Here is a 14,117-nt window from a genome sequence, read left to right as displayed (position 1 = left end):
ACTTGCCTTCATGGCCAAGACTGAAGAATACAAAAGTGGCTTTATTTGTGCAAGTCCAAAAACCCTATGAAACAGGACTTGGACCACACCAGATAGTCAGACCACTCATGGAAGACTTCTTTCTGTAGCCATCAGAGGGCGCCAACGCTGCCATGAGCAAATATAGTCTCCAAAAATATATACATGAAATACATTTTAATATAGAACGATACTAATGGAAATATTATTTATAAACTATAATGAGTATATATTTTGTGGGGGAATTTTTTATTACTTTAAAAAAAAAACATGAATAAATGGGCACGTGTCTTTATGATATAATAATGTATTTTTTAAGGTTAATAATAAAGATGAATAATATAGGGTGACTTTTACTATAATGTTGATTTAATTACAGTAAAACATTACATTGCATTGAAAAAAATCTAATAAATTATATTTTTCAAAAAATATAAATATAAAATGCATAAATAAATGTATGGATTAATACATGTGTGGAATTAAATGGTGTGTAAACTGTATTGTGGAATGTGTGTGTACAGTAGAATTGTGGACCGTTCAAAACTATTATTTATTTTTCAATGTTTTTTGTAAGTTGGAATTTTTAGAGGGAGCAAATATACATTTAGACTCGATACGAATAAAACTATATCTTACTTTGAATAGATAGATAGATAGATAGATAGATAGATAGATAGATAGATAGATAGATAGATAGATAGATAGATAGATAGATAGATAGATAGATAGATAGATAGATAGATAGATAGATAGATAGATAGATAGATAGATGGATGGATGGATGGATGGATGGATGGATGGATGGATGGATGGATAGATAGATAGATAGATAGATAGATAGATAGATAGATAGATAGATAGATAGATAGATAGATAGATAGATAGATAGATAGATAGATAGATAGATAGATAGATAGATAGATAGATAGATAGATAGATAGATAGATAGATAGATAGATAGATAGATAGATAGATAGATAGATAGATAGATAGATAGATAGATAGATAGATAGATAGATAGATAGATAGATAGATAGATAGATAGTAATTTATTGATTCCTTCAGGAGAGTTCCCTCAGGAAAATTAAAATTATAGCAATAGTGTACAGAATTGAGCTCAAATTTAAAAAGTAAAAAGTAAATAATGGGGGTATACATTTAAACAAAATAGAAACATATTACAATAAGAATAAAAAATAAAAAGCTACAATGATAATCAAAATATAACCGTATTAGTATTAGAATAGTGCAAAACCTAAGAGAAGGAAAGAAATACAACTGTATTTTGTACAACAATAATAAACAAGAAAAACAACACAAAAATGTTTTTCTTGTCTGTTATATATAATAATATAATATATCAGTATATATTATATACTGTATATATAATATGTAAATATTACATATATGATATATTTTATATTGCTACTATGGTACAATTTTTGTCTACTTTATACCTTTTGTTTCCGCCCTCTTTTTGTGCCCTTGTGTGTATTATCCTTTTAATCCTCATCCTTTCCATCCTTTGTAACTGAGCTACTTTGTCGAACAATTTCCCTTGTGGATCAATAAAGTTTGTCTAACTCCAAGTTATACAAAATTAGAGATATATGCGTTAAAATGTAATATCGGAAATTATCGGTATCGGTTTTTTTATTATCGGTATCGGTTTTTTTTTTGGTTTTTTTTTTGGTTTTTTGTTTTTTTTAATTAAATCAACATAAAAAACACAAGATACACTTACAATTAGTGCACCAACCCAAAAAACCTCCCTCCCCCATTTACACTCATTCACACAAAAGGGTTGTTTCTTTCTGTTATTAATATTCTGCTTCCTACATTATATATCAATATATATCAATACAGTCTGCAAGGGATACAGTCCGTAAGCACACATGATTGCGCGTGCTGCTGCTCCACTAATAGTACTAACCTTTAACAGTTAATTTTACTCATTTTCATTCATTACTAGTTTCTATGTAACTGTTTTTATATTGTTTTACTTTCTTTTTTATTCAAGAAAATGTTGTTTTTAATTTATTTATCTTATTTTACTAATTTTTTTAAAAAGTACCTTATCTTCACCATACCTGGTTGTCCAAATTAGGAATAATAATGTGTTAATTCCACGACTGCATATATCGGTTGATATCGGTATCGGTAATTAAAGAGTTGGACAATATCGGAATATCGGATATCGGCAAAAAGCCATTATCGGACATCCCTATACAAAATACATTTCAGAATAAATTCATTTAGAATCGATTAATAGGACGGCACGTTTTTTTTTTATTCTTCCAGTATAGAGAACTTATGCTGAAAAATGTGTTTTTGTTCATTTTTTTTTTTCTCTAAATAAATTGTCTAATTCAGCCATCTTTTCTTTAACAGGTCTTCCCTCACATGCAATACACGGTTCATTGTCTCCAGTGTTTTCACATGAAAAGTGACCTCTTCTTTTGGCGCTCATTGCACTGTGCGGGTGTGCCTAATGCAGTGGCCAACAGAGCACCCGCTATGTCGGAGAGTCAGCAGGAGGGGGGGGGGGGAACACAAGCGGCGTTCTCCTTGAACTTCGCTGGCATTCCTGCTCGCTAATTGGCAGTGAAGGACCGTCCGCATGCTCCCTTGTGCGATGGCGTCCTGAAAGGTCCAAAAGCAAGGAAGGAAGGAAGGAAGGAAGGAAGAAATGAGGCCCTTCAAAGGGATGTGTCATGGCCCCCAGCAGCACTAATCCTCACTTAATGGCCACGGAAAGCAGCCGAGCCCAACCGGCTTTGCATGCAAAAGCGGAAAATGCCGTTTTTTAGTTCATATGTAGCAAATAAATGCAATATTTTTTATTCTCGTCTTTTCCTATAGTGTAAGTAAGCGATGCAGGGTTGCTACGGCAACCGCCAAGATGCCCCGGTCCTGTTTCCGAGCTCGCTTAGCATCAGAAAGCTGCAGTTTTAAGGTGGGATGACTTCACCTTGTTGCCGGGGAAAAAGGGCAATAAAGTGCCGCCGGGTTATTTTACCACACCTGATGTTGATATTTTGTATTTTACAGATATATTTGCGAGAGAGCAGAGCCCTCTGCTGTGTCCGTGTCGGGCCTCTGTGTAAAAGTGGCACCCCGCAGGGAGGACTCTTTCCTGCAAGAACCAGCAAAGGTGCTTAAAGTTGGGGATTGGGAGGGGCTGGTTGGGGCTCCCAATCTCTTTTTGCACAAAAATACACTCAAAAAACAACAACAAATCAAAGCTGCAAGCAGCGTTGGTCGGGTCCGCATTTTGGCAGGTGCTAGTCCTAGGTGTCCCAATACTTTTGTCCAGTGGTAGTCCTGAGTGAGACCTACATAGAGGTTTTTGTTTCGTGTCTCTACGATATTCGTACTGGGAGTTAGAGGAAGTTGTGTCTGTGTCTTTTTCCTAGGTGTCGCGGCTCGTAAAATCTAAACGGTAGCACGAATCAAAACTCTTTCGTCAACTTTTAATCAGAAGGGTTCAATCTCTCTCCTGTAGCAGTTTGAAGCCGAAACGACAAACGCGCTCAGAGGAGATAACGTTTGATGTTTGGTGACCGGTTGTAACAAAAATGTTGTTTTGAAGGAGGAATACCAAACTTCCTGTTGATTTTTGCTGAAGGGTGTCAATCTATGAAATGTAGGTCTAGGCGAGACCTACATAGAGGTATTTGTTTCATGTCTCTAAGACGTTCTTACCGGAAGTTACAAGCAGTTTTGTCTGAGTTTTCCTCTAAAAAGCAGTTTTGTCTCGGTTTTATTCAAAAATTGCGCTAGAGCGCAATTTTGAGCTTTGGGGTTCGGTTTTTTTTTTTAGATCGCAATTTCCAGCAGTCCCGATGTGTGTGAGAATTTTGGTGAGTTTTGAAGTATTTTAAGGGGGTCAAATTAGAGGTCAAAGACGTAAAAAACAGTGTTTTTAGTACATTTTTGTCTAAAATGGGAAATTGCCAACTTCCTGTTGGTTTTTGCCCGAGGATGTGTCATTATGAGTTGTAGGTCTAAGTGAGACCTACATACAGGTTTTTGTTTCATGTCTCTACGACCTTCCTAGTGGGAGTTACAGGCAGTTTTTTTTTCCTAGGGGGCGCTAGAGCGCAATTTTGATTTTTGGGGGTTGTTTTTTTGACTAAGTTGTTTTGGCCCAGTTTTTTGAGCTTTGGGGTTTCTGTTTTTTTTTTTAGATCACAATTTCCAGCAGTCCAGATGTGTGTGAGAATTTTGGTGAGTTTTGAAGTATTTTAAGGGGGTCAAATTACAGCTCAAAGAGGCAAAAATGAGTTGTTTTAGTACAATTTTGTCTTGAAGGGGAAATTGCCAACTTCCTGTTGGTTTTTGCCCGAGGATGTAAAATTTTGAAATGTAGGTCTAAGTCTGACCTACGTAGAGGTTTTCGTTTCATGTCTCTACGACCTTCCTAGTGGGAGTTACAGGCAGTTTGTTTTTGTTTTTTCCTAGGGGGCGCTAGAGCGCAATTTTGATTTTTGGGGTTTGGTTTTTTCATCAACTTGCAATTTTTGCAGGTCCTGGTGTGTGTGTCAAATTTGGTGCGTTTTGAAGCATGTTGTGGGTCAAATTAGAGTTTTTTGTGGCGGCGGAAGAATAATAATAATAACTTAGAGACATGAAACAAATACCTCTATGTAGGTCTCAATAAAACCTTACAATAACAATAGGTTCCTTTGTAACCTGAACAAAGGACTCCCTGTGGGAGTCCTTTATACAGGGTACATGCGGACCCTAAAAAAGCAACGTATTTTTCGGACTATAAGGCACACTTAAAATCCTTTTATTTTCTCAAAACTCGACAGTGCGCCTTATAACCTGGTGCGCCTAATGTACAAAATAATTCTGGTTGTGCTTACCGACCTCAAAGCTCTTTTATTTGGTACATGGTGAAATGATAAGGAGGAAAAAGGAGGATTACCTCCAAATCCTTCAGGTCAACCTAAAACCATCAGCCCGGAGGTTGGGTCTTGGGCGCAGTTGGGTGTTCCAACAGGACAATGACCCCAAACTAGGGAATTCCGATAATATCAGACTGCCGATATTATCGGCCGATAAATGCTTTAAAATGTAAGATCGGAAATTATCGGTATTGTTTTCAAAATTATTAAAAAGTAAAATGTATGTCTTTTTAAAACGCCGCTGTGTACACGGACGTAGGGAGAAGTACAGAGCGCCAATAAACCTTAAAGGCACTGCCTTTGCGTGCCGGCCCAGTCCCATAATATCTACGGCTTTTCACACACACAAGTGAATGCAAGGCATACATGGTCAACAGCCATACATGTCACACTGAGGGTGGCCGTATAAACAACTTTAACACTGTTACAAATATGCGCCACACTGTGAACCCACACCAAACAAGAATGACAAACCCATTTCGGGAGAACATCCGCACCGTAACACAACATAAACACAACACAACAAATACCCAGAACCCCTTGCAGCACTAACTCTTCCGAGATGCTACAATATACACTGAGAAAGTGACGATTACCCCATTAATTTGAGCGAGGATGAAAGATTCGTAGATGAGGAACGTTACAGTGAAGGACTTGAGAGGCAGTGATGGACGTATCTTTTTTCGCTCTGACCGTAACTTAGGTACAAGCTGGCTCATTGGATTCCACACTCTCTCCTTTTTCTATTGTGGATCACGGATTTGTATTTTAAACCACCTCAGATACTATATCCTCTTGAAAATGAGAGTCGAGAACGCGAAATGGACATTCACAGTGACTGAACATGTAAATACACGATTAATAATATTCAGCTTGGCGAAGCTAAAAAAAATAGAAGCTAACCTAGCTGCGTAGCCAACGTGATAGCATAGCAGTCTCAAATGCAGATAGAAACTAAATTTAAAAAAAACTCTGACTGGATGGATGGACAGAAGATCAAAAATACTATTAAACCATGAACATGTAAATACATGATAAATAATATTCAGCTTGGCGAAGCTAAAAAAAATAGAAGCTAATCTAGCTACGTAGCCAACGTGATGGCATAGCAGTCTCAAATGCAGATAGAAACTAAATTAAAAAAAACCCTGACTGGATGGATAGACAGAAGATCAAAAATACTATTAAACCATGAACATGTAAATACACGATTAATAATATTCAGATTTTCGAAGCTAAAAAAACAGAAGCTAACTTAGATGCAGCGGCGGGCTTACTCACTGTAGTGCGTCTGCTATCCTGCTCAAAACACAACACAACCTCCTGGTGTTGGTGTTGCTGTAGTCCGCCGCTCCACCGATCGCACCTACAACTTTCTTCTTTGCAGTCTCCATTGTCCATTAAACAAATTGCAAAAGATTCACCAACACAGATGTCCAGAATACTGTGGAATTTTGTCGAAGAAAACAGAGGTATTTGAATTGGGTCCAAACACTTCCCTTGACCTCGTGACGTCACGCGCATACGTCATCATACCGCGACGTTTTCAAGCGGAAGTTTCCTGGGAAGTTTAAAATGTCACTTTATAAGTTAACCCGGCCGTATTGGCATGTGTTGCAATGTTAAGATTTCATCATTGATATATAAACTATCAGACTGCGTGGTCGCTAGTAGTGGCTTTCAGTAGGCCTTTAACTTTGATGTATGTATACTTTTGACCCAGCACATTTGCTCACATTTTCAGTAGACCCATAATAAATTCATAAAAGAACCAAACTTCATATATGTTTTTTGTGACAAACAAGTATGTGCTCCAATCACTCTATCACAAAATAAGTTGTAGAAATGATTAGAAACTCAAGACAGCCATGACATGATGTTCTTTACAAGTGGATGTACACTTTTGACCACGACTGTAGATACTTTATCCCTCAGATTAATCGACAAATATTACACTGCTTTGTGTGATGGGTATAAAACCATGTAAATATATCTAAAACGTCGTCTACATCAGTGGTCCCCAACCTTTTTGTAGCTGCGGACCGGTCAACGCTTGAAAATTTGTCCCACGGACCGGTGGGGGGGGGGGTGTATTTCATTTTTTATTTTTATTTTTTTAATTTTTTTTTTTTAAATAAATAAATACAATCATGTGTGCTTACGGACTGTATCCCTGCAGACTGTATTGATCTATATTGATATAGAATGTATATATTGTGTTTTTTATGTTGATTTCAATTAAAAAAAAAAAAAAAAAAATTATTATTATTATTTTTTTTTTTTTTAATTCTTGTGCGGCCAGGTACCGGTCCGCGGACCGATTGGTACCGGGCCGCACAAGAATTAAAAAAAAAAAAAAAAAAAAAAAAATTTTTTTTTTTTTTTTTTTTAAAATAAATAAATACAATCATGTGTGCTTACGGACTGTATCCCTGCAGACTGTATTGATCTATATTGATATAGAATGTATATATTGTGTTTTTTATGTTGATTTCATTTAAAAAAAATAAAAAAAATAAAAAATTTATTTTTATTTTTATTTTTTTAATTCTTGTGCGGCCTGGTACCGGTCCGCGGACCGATTGGGACATGGTGAAATGTCCCAATCTATATTAAAAAATTTTTTATTTTTTTTCACTGCGGCCCGGTGGTTGGGGACCACTGGTCTACATCATTGCTTACCTCCAAGGCCAGCTGTAGAAAAAGTGAAGGGCGGTGGGAAGGAGGCGACGGTCTTGTTGTTTTTAGCGCGTCAAGTGACACTCACACGCTCCCTTTGGACTCAAGCCATGAGGGGACAAACAGGAGGCGTCCATTCAGTCACTCCCAAGAGTTTTTAGGGGGTTTTTTTTGTTTTTTTTCACGTCGTCTGCCAATAAAGGAGCTATTGATGCAACCAGCGAAGACTGAAAAGCTTTGTGCTCCTCAACAAAAACAAAAAAAAAACTCACAGCTCATCTTGTACTCAAGTGTATGCTTAAAAAGAAGACACAAATATTTGACGCGAGAGAAAAATATTCCCTAATAAACCTTTAAATGATGTACAAAGTGCTTATTAAAACTACTTAAATGTCGTAACGTTAACTTAATGAATGCATTAACGGACGTTTTGTTTGGCTGCTTGTTGCTAGGCAGAGTTTGTCAATTGGCATTGAGTCACTGACGGTGCTGTTTCTACGGCAACTGGCGGCGAATAATTTTACTGTGTCACACAGTTGAGAATGGACAGGGAGAGTCGGCAAGAAAAAGTAGGTTTTGTTTATTGACACAAAATGTTACTAAAACTAGTTGTCACCAGATTTATTTTATTACTACTATTATGCAAAATTGCCACTTTTAAATTTACGTACGTTGTAATTTTTGCGCCATCATAGTAATACAATTATGAATTAATTGTTAAAAAATAAAATGTATGATGTATTATTTAAAATTATGATAATATATTTTTTATAAAAAATATATATTATTACCTATTAAGTATTAATAGTGAAATCAATGTCAATATTATTAAAAATACTATTAATATGAAAAAAGTCAGTACAGTATTAATGGTATTAAGCCATGCTTTATTTATTTTGGTTTAAAAAATAATTATAATACCAATTTAACTAATTAAAGTAAATTATTAGAATGTAAAATATGTTTTCATAATTCTTCAAATGTGCTTCAATAATTTTTGCTTGATCATTTTGCCCAAGTAATGACAATATAGACATGAATATATTAATTTGGTATATACATAGTTATGGTCGTAGAATTTTAAATCATTGCAATATAATTCTATGATATAATATCAATTAGTCACCCATTGTTAATGTGAATACTTTTATCAATAGCAATATATATGTATATATATTTATATTTAAATTTAAAAAAACATATGTATTATTTGATGAAAATGGTATGTATCATATTAATTTCATTGATAAATGTATTTAAAAGTAAAAAGTAAATTGGTGGATTGGCATTGAAAAAATATATTTTTCCAGCATAATGACAATAAAAATATGAATAAATTAGTTAAAAAATATATGTAATTTTTGTCATAGAATTTAAGTTTTTTGCAATATATTATTATAAATACTATTAACTAGTAACCAATTTTTATGTGAATAACATAAACATAATATTGGTATTAGTAGTTAATTTGTACAAAATAATATTCATAGTACTAATGTAAAGTTTTCAATTGTTTAAGAATAAAAGTAAATTATTGGAATATCATCAAAATAAATTGTGCTTTAGTCATTTTAGTTCATTTGTAGCAATGACTAAGTTAGAAACTGTTATTGTCATAAAATGTTTAATTAAATAATACAAAATTATTTATTTGCCCTTTATTTTAATTAATACCATTATCAATATTAATATTAAAAAAATATATTAGTATAGGTAGTAAAAAAAATTATCAAACTATATTAATTTGACAAAAATAATATGTACAATATTATTGATACATTGTTGAAAAATACAAATAAATGATTGGAATGTCATAAAATATATGCTTCAATCGTTTTTGTTTAACCATTTTATAACATAATTAAATTATTTTTATTTTATTTTAAATTAGACACATAAGAGGTTTAAAAAAATATGATAAGAGTGTTTTTGTTTTAGTAGCGGTGTATACAATTGCTTTGTGGCTTTAAATGAGCACAAGCTGCAAATAACACCTAACCTATTTCACCACCACCCAAAAAAAAATGTTATATTTTTTTTGTCTAAAGGGGGAGGAGCCTACTCTTGCAGAATATCTAGTACAAATGTTATTACTGTCTAGAACGTAGTGGAACAATCCACACTTTTACAGTTTATCTGTTATTAATGTCTCGGATCTGAAGTGAGCCTGTGTCCAAGCAATGAGCTCATAATGGCTAAAGGTGATAAAAGTTCTGATAAAAGTGCAAAACGGGTCAAAATATTTGAGTGTATTTGCCTTGGAGTCTCTGTTCAACATCAGATAGCATCAGGATGGCGTCAAGGCCTCGTTGTTGGGTCTCCTGGGGCCAAAATCAAACACGATTCCATTAAAGTCCGTGCTCACTTCAGCCTCTGAACACACTTTCTCTCTGTCCCTATTTCAAATAAACCTTTATATACATCTAATAAACAAAAAAGGACATGATTTATTTGGATTTATTCCTTTTCAATGCTCCTTATATTGGCGTTTTGCAGTAGAAGAAGCGGCAGTGTGCAAACAGGAAGCCAACAGCATGCGATCGTAGTTTCACATCAGTGTGATGAGGACTTAAAAAAAAAAAAAAGAAAGAACTCTGCCAAGTTACTGTTTCCTCTTTAGCCTGCTAGTAAAAAAAACAAAGTGACATTAGAGTCAGCAAAATGTGTAGCACTCGTGTTTGACTTGAAATGACACACGAACACACACAAGTAGACCACTAAACTAAAATGTTTCTTATGTATCCACTACACTGGACATATACTTTGTTGTGCTTAAAAGACATTTTTGGCTGCAAAACACTAAATGTACTAGATTTGTATGAGAGATTTGACATTATTACAATGTACATGAAGTATTTATTACAAAACAGTTGTTACGTTGTGTAAATGGTAAATAAAAACAGAATACAATGATTTGCAAATCCTTTTCAACTTATATTCAATTGACTAGACTGCAAAGACAAGATATTTAACGTTCCAACAGAGAAACTTTGTTATTTTTTGCAAATATTAGCTCATTTGGAATTTGATGCCTGCAACATGTTTCACAAGAAGCTGGCACAAGTGGCAAAAAAGACGGATAAAGTTGAGGAATGCTCATCAAACACTTATTTGGAACATCCCACAGGTGAACAGGCTCATTGGGAACAGGTGGGTGCCATGATTGGGTATAAAAGTAGATTCCATGAAATGCTCAGTCATTCACAAACAAGGATGGGGTGAGGGTCACCACTTTGTCAACAAATGCGTGAGGAAATTGCCGAACAGTTTAAGAACAACATTTCTCAACCAGCTATTGCAAGGAATTTAGGGATTTCACCATCTACGGTCTGTAATATCATCAAAAGGTTCAGGGAATGTGGAGAAATCACTGCACGTAAGCCATGATATTGCAGACCTTCGATCCCTCAGGCGGTACTGCGTCGAAAACGACATCGGTGTGTAAAGGATATCACCACATGGGCTCAGGAACACTTCAGAAAACCACCGTCGGTAACTGCAGTTGGTGGCTACATCTGTAAGTGCAAGTTAAAACTCTACTATGCAAAGCCAAAGCCATTTATCAACAACACCCAGAAACGCCGGCAAAGATGGACTGATGCAAAGTGGGAAAGTGTTCTGTGGACCGACGAGTCCACATTTCAATTATTTTGTGGACGTCGTGTCCTCCGGAACAAAGAGGAAAAGAACCATCCGGATTGTTATTGGCGCAGAGTTGAAAAGCCCGCATCTGTGATGGTATGGGGGTGTATTAGTGCCCAAGACATGGGTAACTTACACATCTGTGAAGGCACCATTAATGCTGAAAGGTACATACAGGTTTTGGAGCAACATATGTTGCCATCCAAGCAACGTTATTATGGCCGCCCCTGCTTATTTCAGCAAGACAATGCCAAGCCACGTGTTACAACAGCGTGGCTTCGTAGTAAAAGAGTGCGGGTACTAGACTGGCCTGCCTGTAGTCCAGACCTGTCTCCCACTGAAAATGTGTGGCGCAATATAAAATGCCCCTGTGACAACTTTTGTGCAATGTGTTGCTGCCATTAAATTCTAAGTTATTGATTATTTGCAAAAAAAAAATCAGTTTCTCAGTTTGAACATTAAATATCTTGTCTTTGCAGTCTAGTCAATTGAATATAAGTTGAAAAGGATTAGCAAATCATTGTATTCTGTTTTTATTTACCATTTACACAACGTGCCAACTTCACTGCTTTTGGGTTTTGTAGAATGTGGCAATATTTTGTGTAGTTTAGTCCAATCAAAAACTTTATATATTTAGAGTCCATAGACACAATATGTTGGCAATGCAATTAACAGTATGGTAGTTTATGTTAAAATATGGGGTCTGAAAAAAATCTGTTGTCCACCTTAGTGGACATTTCACCAACTCCTTCAAGATGTAGGTTTTTTTGTCATAATAAAAACGTAAGTATATGTTATCATAATTGCTGCGTGGAAGAGTTTTTATCGTAAATTCTTAAACATATCCGAAACAGCAATCACAATATTGCCTTTTTTTCCAAGTTAAAGCAAATTATGGGGAAAAAAAAGAGCTTAGATTTCATCACATTTTACCAGGTTATTTTGGCAACATTAAGCATGTTTTTTATGATCCCATAAATTGATATTAAATGTATTGATTGTTTAAAAGGCAATCATGAAAATCCAACCAAATATAAACTCATATTTAAAGTACCTGTTGGTTTTCACTAATGTTTTGTTAAAGTTGGGAAATATGATGTTGTATTTAACGCATTTGTGCGACTTTATTCAAATGTTTTGACCATATTTTGAAATGCATGGTAACAAATCAGACCCTCAAAACTCAAAAGGTTTGGCAGTCGAAAAACTAAAATGAGTAGTTGGAAAGTTGAACACGTTTAAAATGTATTTTAGAAATAAATATATATTAATATATATGTATATATATATATGATTATAATGATGCATTTAGTTTATAGTGCCTTTTTTATCAGGAAATATCAAAGGGTTACAGGTAAAAAAAAAATCAAATTTTTGGTAAAAAAAAAAAAAATTTAAAAAGAAGAAAAAGGGGGAAATAAAAAAAATAGCATTTTAATGGAAAGTAAAACTAAAGAATCTTTAAAAGTCGGAACCAAAATATTTTTTAAAAACAAAAGTCTTAAATAATAAAATTTTACACTTAAAAAAAAATTATTTTTACCAAATTTCTTGTTAAAATTGCAAATTATCATACTATTTTTTAACTGTATATTAAAAACAAAATACATTTTTTTGTAAAACTACATTTATATTTCAGGTCATTTTAAAGTTGGAAATGGTAACGACATGAATAAAATTGAAAGAAAAAAAAGTTCTTTGTACGGTTTTTAGAATTTAACCAATTCTTGCATAATTTATTTTGACACTTACATGACCATTAACTGTGCTTTAAATGCTTTCTAAGACATGACTTGTACATTATTAGAACACACACACACACACACATATATATATATATATATATATATATATATATATATATATATATATATATATATATATATATATATATATATATATATATATATATATATATATATATATATATATATATATATATAATGCATAATAATGCGTTATATATGTGTGTGTGTCTGTATATATATATATATATATATATATATATGTATATATATATATACAGACACATACATACATACATATATTTATACATACATACACATATATACAAATATACACAAATGTGTATATATATATATATACATATACAAATACACACATATGTGTATATATATATATATATATACAAATTATTATATATATGTGTATTCATATATATATACAGACATATACGCACATATATTTATACATATATACACATATATATACAAATATGCACATGTGTGTGTGTGTATATATATATATATATATATATATATATATATATATATATATATATATATATATATATATATATACATATATATATATATATATGTATATATATATATATATATATATATATATATATATACACACACACATGTGCATATTTGTATATATATGTGTATATATGTATAAATATATGTGCGTATATGTCTGTATATATATATGAATACACATATATATAATAATTGTATATATATATATATATATATACACACACACATGTGCATATTTGTATATATATGTGTATATATGTATAAATATATGTGCGTATATGTCTGTATATATATATGAATACACATATATATAATAATTTGTATATATATATATATATACACATATGTGTGTATTTGTATATGTATATATATATATATACACATTTGTGTATATTTGTATATATGTGTATGTATGTATAAATATATGTATGTATATATGTGTATGTGTCTGTATATATATATATATATTTATATATATATATATATATACAGACACACACACATATATAACGCATTATTATGCATTATATATATATATATATGTATATATACATATATATATATATATATATACATA

Source organism: Entelurus aequoreus, linkage group LG08 (assembly GCF_033978785.1).
Source record: "Entelurus aequoreus isolate RoL-2023_Sb linkage group LG08, RoL_Eaeq_v1.1, whole genome shotgun sequence".
Classification (NCBI taxonomy): domain Eukaryota; kingdom Metazoa; phylum Chordata; class Actinopteri; order Syngnathiformes; family Syngnathidae; genus Entelurus; species Entelurus aequoreus.
The sequence above is the reverse complement of the archived record's forward strand: the minus strand, read 5'-3'. Positions refer to the sequence as shown.